This window comes from Giraffa tippelskirchi, chromosome 7 (assembly GCF_054371585.1).
Source record: "Giraffa tippelskirchi isolate mGirTip1 chromosome 7, T2T-mGirTip1v1.2.pri, whole genome shotgun sequence".
NCBI classification, from domain to species: Eukaryota; Metazoa; Chordata; class Mammalia; order Artiodactyla; family Giraffidae; genus Giraffa; species Giraffa tippelskirchi.
The window spans coordinates 155,858,598-155,879,405 of NC_137281.1; the positions used below are offsets into that span (position 1 = coordinate 155,858,598).

Consider the following 20,808-nt stretch of genomic DNA (forward strand, 5'->3'; position numbering starts at 1 on the left):
ATGGATTTTTTTAAGCAAGTTTGTAGTTCGAAATTTTGGTCTCAAAGACCAGATGTTGGTGATAATAGAAACTTCCACGTGTACTTGGAAGAAAGAAGAAAGAGAAAGGAGATGCTTTACCAATTGAAAGCATGTTTTTCTTTTCTTTCTTTTTTTTTTAATCATAAAATGTAACTGTAAGATATCACACAAAAAATAGACATTTAAAAACTTCAGGATCCACCAAGCTCTTGATTTCCAAAAACCCACAGTCAGAGTCACAGATAAAAATGATAAGATGCTAACCATAATTAAATCAGGTGAGCAGAATGGTCAGTGAACTTGACTTTGGACTTCTGCTTAAAATATGACATGCTTACATCTTATGTGTTTGTTTTGTTATTAATTTTTCTTTTTGCTAAGAAAGAGGGAAAAAGAACGGTAAAGATAGAGTTCTTCCCATGTTTAGGGAGTGGCATGAAGGAAGCTGCACGCTGTGTGCTAAGTAGCTTCAGCCATGTCCAACTCTGGGCAACCTATGAACTGTAGCCCACCAGGCTCCTCTGTCCATAGGATTCTTCAGGCAAAAATACTGGAGTGGGTTGCCGTGTCCTTCTCCAGGGAATCTTCCCAAACCAGGGATCAAACCTGTTGTCTCTTGAAGGAAGCTGGGAAAAGTAAAAAAAAAAAAAAACAAAGAAAGAAGGAAAAGAAAAGCATATATTTAAAGCAATAGAGTTGCAAAGGGGAAAATAAAATGGAAGCAGAGTTTGGAAGGTGTGTGGGTGTGGGTGTGGGTGGTGGGGATGTCAGACCCTGTAAGGGGTCAAGGGTGAGCAGAGCAACAGCTTTGATGGATAACCATGGATAGGTTTCAAATGGAGACAAAAGAATATGTGTTTTATAAAATCCTAAAAGTATGTTTGTTCCCTCTCTTAAGAATATTCAATGTATCTTCACTTAATTTGATCAGCAGTATGTAACTCAAGGATGGAGAGGAAAGGTAACAAGTGTTGCCACAGACACTGTGATTTTGATTAGCATCAGGTCCTTAGATCTTCACTTTGCATCTCAGTTTTTTTTTTTTCTTGTATACATATAAAAACATCTGTGAAAATATACCTTTCAGCAGGCTCAGCAATTGCCTTTTAAAATAATTTCAAAAATTATATTTTCCTTGAAGGCCTGCACGCTGTAGAGCTATTCACCCAAAATGAAGTGCTTGTTTCACTTTAAAGCTAGAGAAGAAAGTATTACTCTCCAAGAAGTGCAAGACTCTGGATTTTAAATGCCTCCAGCATCATTAGCTTTGTTCCCCAAACCAATTGCTGCAACTCTCTGAGTTTCAGTTTGGGTATTTCTTAACTCACTGGAAGTTTACTTTATACTCTAAGCAGGGTTTTATTGAAAAAAGTAAATTATATACGCGTGTGTGTGCTTATTTCCTCAGTTGTGTCTGACTCTTTGCAACGCCATGGACTATAGCCCGCCAGATTCCTCTGTCCACGGGATTCTCCAGGCCAAAAATACTGGAGTGGTTAGCCATTTCCTTCTCCAGAGGACCTACCCAACCTAGCGATTGCACTCGAGTCTCCTGCATTTCAGGCAGATTCTTTACCACTGAGCCAGCAGGGAAGCCCATATCAATATCTTTATCTATCTATCTATCTATCTATCTATCTATCTATCTATCTACACACACACACACACACACACACACACACATATACACATATGAGAATATTCTTTGGAAACAGAAATCATTGTTATATGAGACACTTTGCAATTAACAGAGAAGAAAGATCATTGGAATTTCAATGCCTTCTATTGTTTTCAACACTAAGAATTTTGTTTAGTGATAGACAAACTGAAGCCTGGAATGACAATTACATAGATAGGTACGTAAGTAGGTAGATGGATGATGGCTTGGTATTGCTATTGATACAGACATATGCCATTTTACTCCCATTCGTTCGGTTGCACTTTGTTGAGGACTGAGATTTAGGGAGACTCAAGCAACCTGCCCAGAGTGACACAGTCAGAAAATAACAAACTCTTTGTCCCTAAAGCCTACTGCCTTCCCTTAATAACGTATGAGTCAGAGAGTACCTTCAAATACATATACTGATTATTTGTTATGCTCCTGTGGTTCGGGTGGCTCTTCTGGTCTGGGTTGGCTCAACAGGCCCGTGGCTGGGATTCAGCTGGCACAGATGGGCACGTTAGATTAGCTGGTCTAGCTGGACCCTCCCTCCCTGTGGTTTCTGGTCAGTCTGAGCTTATTCACGTGAAGGCCGAAAGAGCTGCATACTGCGGTAAGAGAGGCAAGCCTCGGGACACAAGCGTTTTTCAAGGCTCTGCTTGTGCCACGCTCACTAATGTCTTAATAACCAAATAAGTTATACGATCAAGCCCAAATACAAAGGCAGTGAAGTAGACTCCACTTCTTGAGGGGAGAAGCAGCAATAGGATGAGCATATAAGAATAGAAGACTTTATGGTCATTTTTGGAGTCTATCAGACTATGACATCTATTATATCATAGAAACCACATTTATTATTTCACTGTATATATGGATGTTGTACATTTATGCTTGCGTATTACGTATTTCTACATGTGTGTTGCTTTGGGGGCTTAGGAGGCAATGAAAGGAAACAAGAAAGATGCTTCTAACACCTTGTTTTAAAAAGAATAAAAAGACATTAAGGAAGCTCAAACTAATGTCTTGAACTTGGTGCTTGATATATCCCTGCAAATTTATGTGCATTTTTGCCCATCTTTTGCCACACACTGTTTTAATTCTGAATTGTTTCTAATATTTAAAAATATGAGTGGTGCATGGAAAAATATGGATTTCTGGCTTTATTTGTAATATTGAAAGATCTGACACCACCAGGCCACATGACTACAGTTTACTGAAGAGAAGAATTCTTTAAATGGGGTGGAAGCCATAGTTTACTAGTCTCTGCAAGTGTCTGCTTGTATTTCCCTCTTCCTAATGAGGCTGAAGGTTTAAAAAGACAAGGCATGAGAAGGTGACTGGAGATTGTTTTTAAATGCAGTATATCTAGCCTCAGTGATCCTTGCTATTATTATCATCAACCAAAAGTCCCTTACCTCTGACTTAAGAAATATTTCTATATAGGTAGTAATTAACATCGTTAACATGCGTTGAATTTGGCATCATCAATTAATTAAGGTAAGTTGTTTTTTTTTTTCCTCTTGGGAATTCAGTAAATTGTATATAATAACACGTGTATATCTGCCAGTGAGGGTAAAAAAAAAAAAAATCACTTCATAGAGAGGCTAGAGATGAGAGCTTCAAATAAGTTCCATCTCTAACTGTCAAATCTGAGCAAATCACTTAACACCAAAGTATTTCCCTACCAGTTAAAAAAGAATAATAAAAGAGACTTTCATAACCTTCCAGGGATGCCTTTGGTCTTAAAAAAAATTAAGACAGATGGAATGCACATATTTCTGGGGGGAAAAGGGAGGGGAACCAGGAATCTTTAAAGTGAGCCTCAGATTCTGCTAGGGTTAGTCATGCTACTGGGGTTTAGCAGCAGAATCAACACCAAGAAGAATCTTTACCAGCATCTTGGCTTGTCAAACCTGTACTAAGCAAAACACTCAGGCTTATCTGATTGCATCTAGATTCAGGTGCGCAGGTACCAAGTTACCAGACCAGATCAAAGAGAGTTTTTTCCATCTTTTTGGGCCATAGTGTCATATCCTTGGCCAGACAATTTCCCAGCCCATCCCGCTTTTCCTGGCTCTCTGTGTAGTGTTTCAGTAGTAATAGAAAGATGGCGATAGTCTAAGCCTAATGTGTATGAGCTCATCCTCTGTGTCTATCACAGGGGGAAAAGGTATGCCTATGAACATTTAAAGAATGTTTTTGAACAATGTCTTCTTTCCATTTGAAACAAGTTTTTTTTTTTTAAAAAAAAAATGTGTTTCAGTTTATCTTTTTAAAAAAATGAAGTATAGTTGATCTGCATTGTTGTGTTAGTTTCAGGTATCTAGCAAAATGATTCAGTTATAAATGTGTACATACACACGCATATTATTTTTTTGTGTTGGACTAATATATGTTGAGTCCTAAAACTTGAATATCTTTATATTATGGCACTGTGGGCTCTTGGGCTCATCAGAGCATTCAGTGCTTAAATGGAGATCAAAAATCAAACTTAGGAAAGCAAGTAATTATTCTCTAAATCTAAGTTTTAATCTGGTTTTGGTTTCATGAGGCTGTAGTGGATTAAAGATGGCCCCTAAATTTTGCTACTTATTCTTTTTTATAATTATTTATTTTTTGGCCACATCATGGAGCATGTGGGATCTTAGTTCCTCCACTAGGGATCAAATCTATGTCCTTTGCTGCATTGGGAACACAGGAATCTTAACCACTGGACCACCTATTCTTTTAAAGAAAAATAGTAAGAATCTGTTGCTCAGTCATGTCCAACTTTTTGCTACCTCATGGACTGTAGCCCGTTAGGCTCCTCTGTCCAAGGAATTCTCCAGGTAACAATATTGGAGTGGGTAGACAGTTCCTTCTCCAGGGGATCTTCTCAATCCAGGGACTGAACCCAGGTCTCCTGTGTTGCAAGCAGATTCTTTACACTTTGAACCACCAACGAAGCCCATTCTTTTAAAAGGTGAGGCCTATTCTTTTTCCCCTTGAATTTGAGCTGATACGATGGCTGGCTTTGACAGCTAGCTTTGACTAATAGAATGTAGTCTTGACTGTACAGAAGTGAAGCCATATATTGATAACTCTCAAGGACAAGCCTGAAGACATTTGAAGTGTTCACTCTCTTCCTTCTTGAACTGTTCCTTCTTGGAAGCTTGCGACCAGGCTGTGAAGAGCTTAAGCCTCCACTTAGAGAGGGTCATGTGAGAACAGCGCAGCCTCAGCCTAAATTCCCAGCCAGTCACCAGCACCATCTGCCAGGAGCAGGAAGGAAGCCATCTTGGACTTCCCAGCAGCCCTTGCTCCCCAGCTGAGACCATGTGAAGCCGATGATTTGCAGAATTGTACTCTGCCCACATTCCTGACCCCTAGCATCATGAACAAATAAAATAATTGTTTTATGCCATTCAGTTCAGGAGTAGTTTGTTACATGGCGAGAGAAAACTGAAATACTCCTCAAAATGTTTTACTGGGTAGGGTTGGTGGGAAATTGGTTACAAGTGGCTTATTTTTATTTCTATGACTGCAATGGTGGTTAAGTTTTATGTTTCTTCCTGAAGGATAACCACAAAGTGGAGGATCTTCACATCCTCTGCATTAAAGGTAAGAATCTGACAGAGCTGGTCCAAGGAATTCTTGAGCTATAAAGAATATCTTTTATTTGCTTAGTCTTTGAAAAAGCATTCTTTTGTTCTCATAGGAGCTGCTTGGTTTTGAGAGAGGGTGTGGAGGCGGAATGACGGGTCAGTTTTCCCATTTGCAAAGAGTTATTTTCAATGGTCTGCTTGGGATCCATTTGCAGGGACACTCCTGGGGCGAGCAGATCAGAAACAAGCAGTTCTGTTTTCCTGTATATTCTTCTGGCAGCAATTAATGAGGCAAAGGGTCTCATTAGTATCTCCTGTCTGAAATGTGTAAGTCCACTAGGTGGGCAGGAGCTCTGCAAACACATCCATTCTTTCCATGCAACCAGTAAATGAATCACATCATTATCTTTACTTTTGTATGAACATTTCAACTGAGAATAAAACACATAGGGGTGCAGGCAGACATTCAGGATGTAACTTATTTTTTTTTCCTAAGCATAGTATTTCCAGCCTGTGTTATGGCATCTGCGTTCACCAACTCAAAGCAGAATTTGGCAGTGAACACAAATACATTCACATAAGCAGATGAAGCCACAAGCAGGAACAGGCTGATTTCAAAGCAGGCTTTTCAATTAATGGGTGTATTTGGCGTAATGTTGACATCTACATTGTAGTGAGAACTGTGGCTTTGAAATTACTTAGCTTACCTACTGTTGTAAGCCATCTTTGCGAAACCCTCAGAGTGATGATGTTTTTAAAGTAGGCTTCAGGTATGAACCAAGCCTTGTAAAAAATAGAAAGTAAAATTATTTTATAAACCAGAAGGCTGAGGCATAAACCAACACTGACAAAATGAGTTGGTGCTCACTGCTGGGGCAAACTTGGAATGCTTATAACAACTTGGATGCTTCTGTTCTATCATCTGTTAGATCTCAAATTGCTCCTCAATCCATCACTTCCCTTTCAAAATTGTGCTATTATTGGTTGATGCCTATAAATAACTTTCTTATTATTTTCTCCTTCTAACAAGTAATGAGCTATTATACCCTCCCCACCCTGGGGGCTGGAATTCTTTAACTTTCATCATCATCAAAACTGGAGTTAAAATCAAGAGTGTAATTAGTTTTGAGTAATGCTGTAATTATACAGTAAAATATGACATCCAACAAGAGAAAGAAAAAAGCTCAATTTAGTTTTGACTTTTTAATGTTTTTAATTTGTTATTAAGAAATTAAATAAAAATTGCATTCAAATCCATGATGGTGTTTATTGTATAGCTTAGGAATGCTTTAGTTTAAAAATTTATAACCACGTATCTTCTTTGAGTGTTTATAACACCAGTTGCTTCACATGCTTTATCCCCCCTCATTGATTCCTAATAAGAACACTCTTATTTAGAAATTCTATTGGTCTTTTTCTTATAGTTGAGGAAACTGAAGCTTAGCAAGTTCGACTAGCTTGGCTGAGTTACTGTCAGTATAGGACAGAGGTGGGATTTAAACTTAGACCTCAGTGACTCCAGGCTTGTGGTCTTAAGCTTCTTAGTCACTTCCTTCCCATCAAAAATTTCATGGACTGAGGAGCCTGGCAGACTACTGTCCACACGCTCATAAATAGTCAGACTCAACTGAACGTGCATGCACACATATACCATCACTGGTACTACTTGCCTTACTTGCCTTTCCCTAACTCAGGAGATGAAAGCATCATTATTTTTCATCTAAGCTTTGTTTTTTTTGGTCACTGATTGCTTAGGAATGAAAGTCAAAGATACCTGACTGTGAGTGATTCTACAGAGAAATTCTAAATTCAGTGGGATCCTGAGTACTTTGGAGACGTTAGACTTTGGAGGTACAACTTTAATAACTATTGCAGCAACAGAGTGACTGTATGTGAGTACAGGTGCATTTTCTGTGTCATTTCATGAGTTCATATGGAAATGCCACGTGAGGAAAGGGGTGAAGCCTGCTGCTTGAATTCCCACGGATACTGTCTCCCAGGCTTACTGTGGTATACAGGTAGGACATCCTTCCCACAGCTGCCATGCAAATCCATGGAGGTCCAGGCCTCCTTATCTCCAAGGCTAAGAACCACTTCTGTCTTTGACATCATTACTATTTTAGGCTCTGATATTTTTAGAATGATGGAATTAACGTCGGGAAAATTCAGCTGGGCATGTCAGGAATCCTGGCATCTTTAGGAAGAAAGGAAGAAAACAGAGCAGCTTTTTGAAATCTGACCAGCCTGGTGTGTGTGTGTGTGTGTGTGTGTGTGTGCGCGCGTGCGTGTGCGCACGCGCGTGCGCGTGCATGTGTGTCTCAAGTGGAACACTTGTCCTTGTTTGTCCCCTTAATTGCGTCTCATCAGCAACGTGAGCTGTTGTTCATTAGCCTCTTCTTATTGTCATCGCCTGGAAGTGGAGCATCCAGCTGGCAATTTCTAGCGCTTGCTGTTTATAACCAAAGTTACATTGCTCTTGATGAGAGACAAAGAGAGAGAGAAAAAAAGAATGATGTGGGAAACCAGTAACTGAAAAGAAAGAATATTCATTTTGGTAAGAGACGATAACCCAGTTCTTAATGAGCAGTCAAAGTAAAAAGTCCTTAGTTGAAAGTGTATAAGAGGACATTTGCTTTCCTGTGCTTCACATTCACGTGATTTAAGTGTATTTTTGTTCCTCACCCTTAATCTCAAGTTAAGAGGCCCTGACACGCCTCTATTTTACTTAACCATCATCCAAACACAGAATTTGTCCCATTCGCACTGCCATCCTCATCCTTAAACACACACGCGAACTCACGTCAGTGAGTATCAGCCCTTAGTCAGTGGTTTATTGGAGACAGTCTGCAGCTGTAGGACTTGCTCTGTATATTCCCCAGTGCCATGTCTGCCTTGGCCTTACATGAAATTCAGTTCTACAATTGTCAAAATATATTGTTGCTCAGTTCTTGAGGTACTGGTTTAATTACTCAAGATCCAAAATGCCGACCTTCATATTAACTAATAACTCATGAAATGAAGGGAAGGAAAAGCAAACCTGGCACAAATTAGGATTCCAAAAGTACACATAGACAATGGATGGATTTGTAAATGAGCCAATAGGAGACTGTCCCCATTCTTCTCTGACACAGGGCAAGGACAAAATTCAGAATGCACAGCAGCGGACACATTTGCAAACTAGTTCTGGAAGAACAGAAAGCCGGATGGACAGAGGTGCAGATGGTGAAAGAGATGGAGCATAGTGGGGTTACTGTGGGTCCCTCGTGATTAGACCAACCTGACTCCTTAATATTCCAGAGGGTGCAGACTACCTCTGGTAGTGACCCTTTAGGTGATAGCTCACCTAGGTGTCTGTGAAATAATAAGCAGAACTTTTCTGTTCAAAGTTTTACCAACTTTTACAGGTAGTACGAGGGACTTACTTGGCAGTGTGGTAGTTAAGACTTAATCTTCCAGTGTAGAAGATGTGGGTTTAATCCCTGGTCAGGGAGCCTCATGGCCCAAAACCCGGAAAACATGAAACAGAAGCAATATTGTAACAAATTCAATAAGGACTTTAAAAATGGTTCACAGCAAAAAAAAAAAAAAAGATTAAAAAAAGGTAGTAAAAAAGTAAATAGCTCCAGTGCTTGAATACTTAAAAAGCTGCCAACTTGTCATGGATTATAAAACATATTTTTCTATAGTTTTACTGAGTCCAATAAGCTCATATATAAATTTTCAGCTGACTCTCAAATAACACAGTGAGATAAGCTGGACAAACATGTATATCCTGTAACACGGATGAGGGAAGTAGGGGTCAAGAACTTTGGAAATAATGGGTTGCATTTGGTTACAGTAACAGGGAAAATATGAGTTGTTTCCTACTACAGATTAGTAGGATAACAAGTGATGGAGAATAAATTAGCCCTTGGATAATTTGTCCTGATGAGACTTTAAACACAAGAGATTTTTGCAATTGGGTGTTGAGAGCCACACAATACTGTAAAATAAATGATGACAAGTTGGATCTGAACTTCAAGGTGTTCCTTCCAAAGAGTTCATTAATTAGTTGAGAATGAAACAAAATACAAATGTTTGTCCCCCTTAAAACGTATGCCAGACTGTCCTCAACTCAAAGCCTCTAATGGGTTTCTGAACTAAATCAGAGTAAAAGTCAATGTTTTACAAATCGGCTGCTTCTTGCCCTTCTGATTTCCTGTTCCGTTATTCTCTATATTTATGAGTGCTGTGATGGTTTCTTTCATATGTCAACTTGACTGGGCTAAGGGATACCCAAGTAGCTGGTAAAACATATTTCTGAGGACCTTGGCGGAGGTGCTTTTTGCTTTGATTCAGTAGACTGAGTGAAGAGGATCCGCACTCACCAGTGTGGGTGGACATCTTCCAGTCTGTTGAGAGCCCCAGTATAACAAAAGAGAGAAGAAAGGGCGAATTTGCTCTTATGTTCCATTCATGAACTGGGAAGTCCGTCTTTTCTTGCCCTTGGACACTGATGGTTCCAGGCCTTTTACTCTGGGGCTGGCTCTAGTGATCCTCCGCGTCTCAGGTCTTTAGACTCAGACTCCACACCTCCAGTCATCACAGAGCCGCGAGCCGAGCTCCCAGCGCTGTTCAGCAGCTTCCCACGAGCCATCTATTTTGCACGCGCTCGAGTATATACATCAGTGCTACTCTCTCAGTCTGTCCCAGCCTCTCCTTCCTCTATTGCGTCCACAAGTCCATTTTCATGTCTGTGTCTCTGTTCCTTCAGTGGCTGCTCAGAGTAGGATTCAGATTATTCTTTTGGTCTGATCAGTTAAGAGATCAAACAATCCCATAAGGAGAGGAACTCAGAGACTAACAGCAAGGTCCATTGAAGGCTTTTTCTTTCTCCTTCTATGTATGTCCATGAATGGATGATATAAAATGTGTGTATAACTCTCACTCTAGAGTTTGACCTCTGTCTTATTTGATGAATCACCCTGGTAGCTTACTGATAAGAAAAATTATTTTAAAGAGGTATTAATGTATTGTGTGGGTATATTTTATTTTTTTAATACTTTTCCATCCTAACAACTTAGCCCAACCCAAAATGAATTGGTCAGCAACCAGTGAACTTGAGGAAGACCCTCAGACCTCAGATGAGAGAATGACACCAACTAACACTGATTTTGGTCTTGTGACATCTTGTTACCAGCTAAACTGTGTCCCCATCAAATTCATATATTAAAGCTCTAACCCCCAGTATTTCAGTGTGTGGCCGTATTTGGACATAGGATCTTTTAAGGTGTAGTAAAGAATATGAGGATGTTAGCGTGAACACTAATCTGGTGTGACAAGTGTCCTAAGAATAGGAAATTTGGATACAGTAAGAGACATCCTGGTGGCTCAGATGGTAAAAGAAAAAAATTTGCCTGCAATGCTGGAGACTCAGGCTCCATCCCTGGATTGGGAAGATCCCCTGGAGAAGGGAATGGCTACCCACTCCAGTATTCTTGTCTGGAGAAATCCATGGACAGAGGAGCCTGGTGGGCTACAGATCAAGGTGTTGCAAAGAATCAGACATAACTGAGCAACTAACACTTTTACTTACACACTTGAGACACCAGGGAAGTTCATGCCAAGAAATAAAACTATTTGCAGACACAGAAAAGGCAAGAACCCAGTTGAGCTCTGGGTTAGGACCTACAGAAACTAAGAGATAATTAATGGATTTTGTTTAAAGTCACTAAGTTTGTGGTAATTTGTTCTGCAGCAATAGAGAATTAATACAACATATAATTACAACCGTGTCCTCTTGGGGCTTACAATTAAGCAAAGTATAGTAACTAAACAGATAACAGACACAAATACAAATGAGTCAATATGTAGTTATTTCTCTGTCAGTAAAATCTTACCCTGGCTGCTTTGTTGCAATGGCTGTTTTGGCAGGTAGTATTCTATTAGTCAAGATTCTCTCAATGTCTGTTCTGTGTATCAGGACAGAAATATGCATAATATCTACAATGTTGACCCAGAGGAATTTCAGGGTATTACATTTCTTTTGAATTATTGTGAAAATGTAAAAGTTACATTCAGTAGAACTTGTATACATGTAAATACATGTGTGTGTGCTAAATTGCTTCAGTCATGTTAGACTCTTTGCAATCCCATAGACTGTATAGCCCACCAGGCTTCTCCGCCCATGGGACCCTGCAGGCAAAAATACTGGAGCAGGTTGCTAGATCCCCTCCAGGGGATCTTCCCCACCCAGGAATCAAACTTGCATCTCTTACATCTCCTGCACTAGGAGGCAAGTTCTTTACTACTTGTCCCACCTGGGAAGCTCTTTATGTGTAATAGTGAATAATCTTTGTTTAAGTATATGGAGTCATTTGATAAAGCTAAATATGCAATTTTGTAACTATACTGGATAATAGAAAAATGTTTGTAACTGTTATTCCTTACCTCAAAAAAATCTTTGAGGAGAGGGGACCAGCATTTTTTTTTGAAGGCTGTGTCAGCCCTGAGTAAACCACTCTATATACATGTTCTTGTTATGACTCAGAGGAAGCTGAGAAAAACAGCTAATATATATTGGATACTGTATCACTAATGCTTCCATTTCTCAGATGAGAAAGCTGAGTCATAAGAGAATTTGTGTAATAAATTCTTAAGAGAATTTAAGTCAAGTCTTACTGCTGATAGGTGGTTATTTGTGTGTTATGTCCAATTCTAAAGGGCATGATCTGACTGACAAAATATTTGGAAACTGTAGATATTTATGTCTGATGCTGGAAAACTACTAGAATCTAAAAAGACACCAACACCTAGAAGTTTACAAGTCATGCATTCAACATGCATCTGAAACAGTTGATAAATTGCTCCAAATTTGACTTGATCACCTGCTTTTTGAAAGCCAAACTCAAGAGACCCTATCTGCTAAAGGCCATCTGCCTTTGAGGAGGAAATTTAGTGTATTCAGAATCAAGACTATACCACTTGACTCACCTCAGCTCTTCAAAGTGGTCACGTGAGCTGTCTTCCCAGCTTCCTGGAGGCTCTGGGGGTCGGACAGCCACTGTAAAATGGGAAGGATGCTACCCGTGGGGTGATCAGACCAAATGTTCTGTGTGCACAGAGATCCTTCTTCTTGGTGTACTTTTTTCAAATTATCTTTCTTTTGTTTGAAAAAGCTAACACAGAAGTTCTACAGAATTCATTTCCCCCTTATAACTTATGAAGTTTTACCAACCAGAGGTGCTTGAAGGAAAGGTCATCCTGTGAAAGGAATAATTGTTCCCTTGGAAGATTTTTTTTCCCAAAAAAATTCTTTATTGTAGAAAAAGCTCATTGAACACTAGTTTCTCTCTGAAGAAATTAAGCTTCTATAGCCTATGAATTCAAATGCAGTACAGGAGACTGAGACATTTTAAGATCCATTCAGTTATCAAGCCCGTCTTTCTGTAGCCTACTTTAAATTCTCTCTGCAAGGTGATTAAAAGTAACATTTAATAACAGGTCAGTTGACAAGTAATTATTTAGCCCCCACAGGGTGTAGAGTTCTATTCAAAATGCTCAGATTTAAAATTTTAATGTTACCTAATGGGAAGGGAGACAATAATATCTTTTCCTCTGAGCATGGGAACAATATCCAGTCTTATTTTTTCCCATATTTTGGGAAGATAGGCTGTCAAAAATTATGCAAAAAGTTAATAATAAGTTACTTTTTACAGTGTTCTCTTCTTTGTAAATTTTTTTTTGCATTTTGTTGTAAAATCAAACACTCCTTTTATGGAATAACAAATACATTATATGCCTATATTTCAAATGAGGAAACTGAGGCCCAGAATGATGACTTATAAATATACATTTCCTGGACAGAAGTCTTCCATCCACCATACCCTACTTATATATCTTAGTTTGTTGTTACTCAAACTTCAGCATGCTGAGGTCCATCATATGAGGTTAGCTCTCCTCTATTCTAAGCTTCCCCAGTTTTCTCTATTTTCCAAGTACTGATCCTTGTAGGTAAAATTTGGGTTTGTATAACTAAGCCCAGTATAAAGAAGCAGAATGCCAGAGCAGGGGTTCTTTTTAATGTTTGCTTATTATTGTCTCTCAGTGTCTGGCATAGAATTTGAAATATTGTAAGAGCTTAATAAATATGATTTGAATATTAAAAAAATTTTTAATTAGTTTATTTTTTATTTTTTAACTTTACAATATTGTATTTGTTTTGCCATACATTGGTATGAATCATTTTTGACTCCATGATTTTCTCTCTAATAAATGTTTGTTGTATTGCCAATCTCATGATGCTCAGCACACTAAAGATGCTCAATAAACCTGTGTTCAATGATTGAATTAATGTTGAATGCATTTCCCACTTATAACACTCGAGCAACCCCAGCAGGAAAGGACATATGACACACTTATTTGTGACAAATGTTCACCTTGGCTGTTATTTTCTTGTTGTTGATTTACTTATATTAGTTTGAATCATGCAAATTATCTTTGTTGCAGACAAAAAGTATTATTAGTAAATGCAGTCAATTTCACATAGCTCATCAACTTAACGCTTCTCATAACAAACTTAATTTACCTGTTATGGTATATTTGCCAATAAAATAGATAAAACATATGCTGTACCTTTGTGAAAACTCTAGGATTGCAATGTGAAAAACTATGGATGAGGAGGGGATCTCTAATGGACCAATAGATTCTATTATTATATTGCCTTTAAAAAAGATCACTCTTAACCCAGCTAAATTTAGCTCCGAACTTGCTTATGATAAGACAAAAAAGAAAAGCCTGATAGATTCAGGCTAATTTTGGTGACCAAGTTTAAATGCTTACAACTCACACTATAAAATGTTGTGATGCTAAAGTTCTACACCCATAGATTTTCTTTTTCCATTGAGTTTTCTCCCAACAGTCAGGTCTTTGGTTCTACTCATAAACAAAATATTAAACTTGAAGTAATTCTCTAGATCCATTAGTATTATTAAAACTATTTTATTGAGACACAGGTATTTTTCCAGATGAGCTGATTTAGCTTCACTGCCCATAGGTATGACTTGCATCAGGTAACTTTGAAATTCTGTTTGACTCATAGGCTTCCCTTGTAGCTCAGTTGGTAAAGCATCTGCCCACAATGCAGGAGACCTGGGTTTAATTTCTGGGTCAGGAAGATCCCCTGGAGAAGAAAATGGCAACCCACGCCAGTACTCTTGCCTGGAGAATCCCATGGACAGAGGAGCCTGACAGGCTACAGTTCACGGGATCATAAGAGCTGGACACGACCTAGTGTTATCTTTCTTTCTTTCTTTCCTTCATGGTCTTAACTCAAATACTTTAACATGGCTAGAAAAGGTCCCTTAGGCTTCATGGACCTAGGATCCTGAGCTGCATTTTGACTTGCTTCTCTCAGTATTCCCACAATCTTTGTTAACATCTTCTAACTAACAGTTAAACTGATCTGTTTCTCTGAAGATTTAAACCCTCTAATTCCAACATTCTCTCAAGATTCAATTTATTTCTACAATAAGATGCTAAAAGAGTTGGAGTTCTTTCTAATTTTTAGACTTTCTAAAATGAAATTCAAAGTTTGCCTTGAAATGGTCAAACATAAAGGAATCTCAAGGAAAAAAGGCAAAACAGCAATGTAGGACTATATTTGGTTAAACAGTAGTTTCCCAAAATCATGTCCACTCAAAAATCTGTGAATGTGATCTTATTTGGAGACACTTTTTTGTTGATATAATCAAATGAAGATGAAGTTACACTGGGTTAGGATGGGCCTTAATGCAATGATGGTCATCCTTATAAAAAGAGGGTCGTTCAGACAGAGATCACAGAGAGGAAAGACAGCTGTGAGAAGCTGAAGGCAGAGACTAGAGACAGAATTCCATAAACCGAGGAACATCAAGGACTGTCATGACCACCATAAGCCAGGGCAGAACAGGAAGGAGTCTGTCTACCCAAGAGATATCAGAGGGGGCTGTGCCTCAGTGACACGTGGATTTCAGACTTCTGGGCTCCAGAAATGGGAGAGAATAAATTTCTTCATTTTTAGCCACCCAGCTTGTGATAATTTGTTACAAAAGCTTTAGGAAACTAATACAAATAGAGAAATAAAAATTGTGCTTTCTTTCCTTCCCATCATTAATGAGACGTAAAGGTGAAAAAACAATTCTCAAGAATTCCAGGAGTTCTCAGTCTCCACCCATGAGGAGAATCTCTGGAATTTGGAAGCTGACAGGCTTGCAAAATGCTTGAACTTGAGGTGAAAAGAGTGGGTCATAGACATTGTTTCTTGGATAATAATATCTTACAATTTTGTAGCACTTTCTACTAATTTGACCCTCAAGGAAGCCTTCCACGTAGATAAGGAAGCTAATCAAACTCTCCAGAGGAAGATGAAGAAGCCTAGATTCAGGAGGATTAAATGATTTGCTCGAGTTGCTCAACAGATCAATAAAAAAGTCTAAATGGTAACTTAGATGTCCTCCTTCAAGTCTTTATTTTTATGATTCCTCCATGAAGCTCCCAAATAGGTGTAACCAGCTTACTATTTTCTGACACGATATTTGACCTTCTGTTTAACACTTGGGACCAGCAACCTTGCAGGCTGGATTGTTTAACCAGGGAGACAGGTATTTGTGGGTCTATGGAAAGAAGAAGAGATTCAACAGTCTGAAGTAACATATATTGAGTGTTTGTGATAAAATATACTTGAGAGCACTGGAAAATGTATGTGGGCTGGGAATTAGATCCCTATGACAGGCAAAGGGCATTGGAGAAAATGAGAATTTAAAAGAAATGAAAGCAGAGAGTCACAAGTTGCTGAAAGTGCTCTAGGGAATATGATTTATGGCCAGAAACATAAAAGGCCCATAACCAACAACAGAACACAAAACAGTGGTTCCCAACTGCTAGGCCACAAAAAGCGCCAGACTAAATGCCAGAGACTCCTCTGAGGGATGTATTAAAGACAGTGAGACCAGAAGTCCTGTTCAGGGAATTCTTCAGCCCCTTGGGAGATTCTAATGCCCAGGCAAGTTTTGTCATTCTCAGGTCAGGAGAGGTATAAGGTTATGGTTTTCCAGGGTTGCTCACAAGTCAAATTCTTCCTGCCCTCATTTATGCCTACCTGTAACTGCCTAATATCCCCATCAGCCAGGGACTGGAGAATGTCAGATGCATAATAGACAATAAAGGGGAAACTGAGGCTTTAGTTCTATGCCTCTCACATCAGCTACAGAGGCAAAACTTCCTAAGGTTTTCTTTCTTTTGTTTTTGGTGCAGTGTTTTTATAAAATATTCATCTCTTTTTCACTAGGTGATAGAGCCTGTAAGAAGATACCCATTGTTTTATCTGAAATCAAACAGTCAGTTGGCAAAATCTTAAAGTAGAAAATGTTTAGAATTTATCAATGACCTCTTTTAATATGGTTCATTCATCAAAACCCTCTTTCAACCTGTTGTGAAATATCCAATAGGCAGGCAAAGAAAGTTCAGAGGACAAATTATAAGATTGAACAGTTCATTCCAAAGGGAAAACAATACTGTTGGCTTTTAGAATTTACTAGATTTATCTAGTGGTTATATTATTCTGAATTGTATATGAGAGAGGTGCCATAATATTTTCAGTTTTCATGGCTTCTAAACATCCTAATTACACCTGTTCTTTAACTTTTTGTCAACTACCAATCATCACATCTTTTGGATCTCTCTGTTTTCCACTACTGTCTATGTGTTCAAAATATTTTCACTCATTCCAAAATTAAAATTGCCTTAATAGGATTTGATAAACTAATTCACCTGGAAGAAATGTCACAGACTATCTCTGACAGAGATGTTTGCTATATGGTACTTTCTTCTCTGCAACCACAGAATTTTAGGCATAAATTGCAAGTCCATAGTGCATCTATTTTGAGACCATGTTGCTTTCCAATTCTCCTCAAATTATATTCAAAGGCAGCTGTCCATGTTAGCTATTCTTGAAGCCACTTCTGAATGCTACAGCAAACAAACAAAATAACACAAGTGTTGGTCTCATTTTTTCTTCAGTTTTTAGTCTTTCTTTCTGCTAATGAGCTAGCTTAGCCTGTGTGTTGGTTTATTAAATGCTTAAATCACTTCAGTTAAAGCTATTGACTACATTTTAAATTATTAACCATCTTCAATATTGCATTTCCAAGGATTTAAACTGATTTTACAGGAGTTCAAATAATGATCTAGGGACTTGAAACTCGGAGAAAGCCCCAGTGCTTTGGTATTCTTCAGAACTTGAGGTCTACAGAACCTATTTCTCTTGTAATTTTTGTGGTACCCATGATCTCATTGGAAACCAGAATCATTTATCTTGTAGATTTTCATCACATTTGACTGCTGTTCCCCGTTCCATCAAGGAAACAAAGAACAGAAGATTTAACTTAGAGTTAAATTCAAAAAGTGCTTGGTATGGGATTACAGAGACAGGTTTGTAAAAAAAAAATCGCTTCTTTTCCTTCTTTTAATCACACAGACATACACAAAAAGCAATATGGCTTTACAATCAGAGAAGAAGGCCATTAACTTCTAACTGTTGCATGGATTGAAAATCACCATAAATATTAATAAGAGAATAAATTCAGATCCTGGATCTTTAAGTTTTGGATTCTATCCAAGATAGAGTTAGCAACAGAACAATAGGTAATACTCTAATGATGGCTAATTAGCCCCTGCTTCGGAATTTCAGTTCCCATAGGATGCCTCTAATGGTTATTTTCCACTACCATTCCCTGCAGAGGATTGTATAACTTGAAGGGCTCAATGTGATGAAACTGGCTCCTTTCAGACTCCCTAACTTTATTATTATCAATGGATTTTTATATAAAAGCAACGAAGCACCTTTTCCTGGCTCAAACCTAAGAGGATATAACAATGTGTTTCAACTGTGCATATATATGATCTCTCTAAGATACACATAATTGGAAATAGTAAACAAATTCTTTAAGAAATTGTCTTCTGTAAAGATGACTAGATAGCCTAACAAGTATGGAAGACAGGCATAAACTTTGCCCAGTATATATAATGGCATTTGCATCCTTAGATTGGGACAGGCCAACCTGGTTAACCAGAGACCCTATAATTTACAGTAGTTGTCTTTAATGAGGCCACTGAGAGACCTGGGAAAGTAGACAGAAAGCAGGAAGAGAGAAAGTGGTTCTATAATAGAAAACAGAGGTTTCTAAATGCAGTTTAGGAAGACAGAGAAGGGTATAGTAAAAATTAGCCTAACAGCCATGACTATAGAAACATTCTTACTTCTAAGCTTTCATTAAATCAAATACTAAGTGGCAATTACTGAAATACAATAGGCACATTCAGACTCTTGACAACTCTCAACCATTCTGGGCTTTATAAACCATTTGTCCCAGTTCACATGATGTCCCCATCACATGAGGTGACTGTTTTACCACAGTCTTCAATGCCATGTGGAACAATCTAGAGTTCTTGAATGGCTCAATTATTTTGAGGTAATTCAAGACATCTCTATTGAGGCATCCAGTATTCAACCTGTGTTTAAATAGACTCTTGGGTCCTGAAAAGCATAAATGTATGCAATAGACAAGTCATCATCTGTTTCGGAGGGAGTAGGGCTTTGCTTCCTGACTTAGAATTGTTCAATTGTGGGTGCACACATAGAATACTGTGCACAATGAAAAGTCTGATGCTATAAATATTTACTACGCCACGGGGTTCAGAGAGGCCTGTACTAAGGAATTGAAAAATAGGCAAACAGAATCTACTGGCAGCATTTTGTTTTTCCTTTCTGGTTCTATATTGTTCAATGTAGAGTTACTTCCAGCAATTCTTAAAATGCTTCACATTTGTCTGGGGTTGATAAGCAATGACACTCCTGCTGCTGCTGCTAAGTCACTTCAGTCCTGTCCAACTCTGTGCGACCCCATAGACGGCAGCCCACCAGGCCCCCCCATCCCTGGGATTCTCCAGGCAAGGACACTGGAGTGGGTTGCCATTTCCTTCTTCAATGCATGAAAGTGAAAAGGGAAAGTGAAGTCGCTCAGTCGTGTCCGACTCTTCGTGACCCCATGGACTGCAGCCTACCAGGCTCCTCCGTCCATGGGATTTTCCAGGCAAGAGTACTGGAGTGGGCTCCCATTGCCTTCTCCAAAGCAATGACACTGTATTTCACCAATTTGGAAATTGAGGCTTGGACATGAAACTGACTTATTGTATAATTAACTCTAAATTGATGATGTTTCCTAGAGGTTAGAAAAAGAGTAAGCTGTAAACTGGAGCGGAAAAGTCCCTCACCAGGTGACAAATCAGCATGCTATTTCTGCTCCTTGGCCCTTTTACCCAAACTTGTCCTACGTGCAGTCCTTACAAACTGGAGGTATCGGCATACTGGAGAGCAATTCACAGAGATGCTTAGGAAGACTCAACTCATGAAAGGGTCTTACAGTGTATATATGTGTGTATGTACAGAGTGGGTGTTTAAAATGTCGTGATCTTAGTCACGGTCTCTTTTGTAAGCAACCACATTTTACCTACAATGTTTTTCATATTGATATTGTCAGGGTGATAATATCAAATCAGAATAAACTCTTCACGTATCCTGGAAAAGTTGTAGCTGATATACGGAAAAATATTTCTAATGGCCAGGGCATTAGTAGGTCTCACAATATTAAGGAAGCACCATGTATACCATGGTTGGGAGTGAAGTAAGGTGAGTTTGGGGGATTGGAGTCAAATCATTTCTAGTTGGTCCTCAGTACTGATTGAGGCTGATCTACCTGTCTTTAGGGTTTAAAATGCTGCAACACATTCTACACACACCCCTCCCCTTCCCCGAAAACTGGCTGATTGTTCCATTGTGAATTCTTTTCTCATTAGGGCTACCCTTTGAGATAACATTCAACAACTATTAGCCTACATGAAATCACTTTTGAGACTTGAACAGAGTTATGGAGAAAGGAAGCTGGATCAAGGCTCTGCAACCTAGTGAAGATTCTTCATACTGTAACTAAGACTGCACACAGTCAAAAATTAATCAATCAGTTAAATAGGGGGAAAAGAAGTTCCTGGATGACAGACGGATCTTTCCATCCTTCCTCTAATCCCAGATCCAGGGTCCATGTTCTTTCCTTTCATATGGAGTCTAGTTTATCTTTAATCCAATTCAATATAACTTAACCCATCAAGTCTCTTCAGAGTTATTAAATATGTCCTCATGCTCAGCCACTCAGTCGTGTCTGACTCTTTTGACTGCATGGACCGTAGCCCATCTGGCTCTTCTGTTCATGGGATTTTCCAGGCAAGAATGCTGGAGTGGGTAGCTAGTCCCTCCTCCAGGGCATCTTTCTGACCCTGGGATCCAGTTCCTGTCTCCTGTGTCTCCTGCACTGGCAGGCAGTTTTCCTCACCATTGAGCCACCTGGGAAGCCCCCTATGTAGTGCTGTATAAACCTGCGGGATTTGGGGGAGGCAGTGAGATATGAGAGCATTTAAAAATATGTTAACATAGCCCTTGGGAGACTTATAAGAACAGGAAGGATTAAATGAAAT

The 20,808-nt window shown here is 38.9% G+C and overlaps 1 long non-coding RNA gene across 21 annotated transcripts in view; it reads right to left on the reverse strand.

The window, feature by feature from the left end:
• The window catches only part of LOC145512171 (uncharacterized), a 104,675-nt gene that overhangs the window by 66,028 nt on the left and 17,839 nt on the right, over positions 1-20,808 (reverse strand). For 2 of the 21 annotated variants that reach the window (XR_014058352.1, XR_014058356.1), the window contains one exon: positions 6,992-7,740. The exons of 15 other annotated variants lie outside the window; for them this stretch is intronic. This is a non-coding gene — a long non-coding RNA (uncharacterized LOC145512171). Of the gene's footprint in view, positions 1-6,991; positions 7,741-12,237; positions 12,308-16,510; positions 17,251-20,808 lie in introns of those variants that run through there. 4 more of the 21 variants (XR_014058347.1, XR_014058350.1, XR_014058366.1 and 1 more) reach the window with 3 other exon arrangements.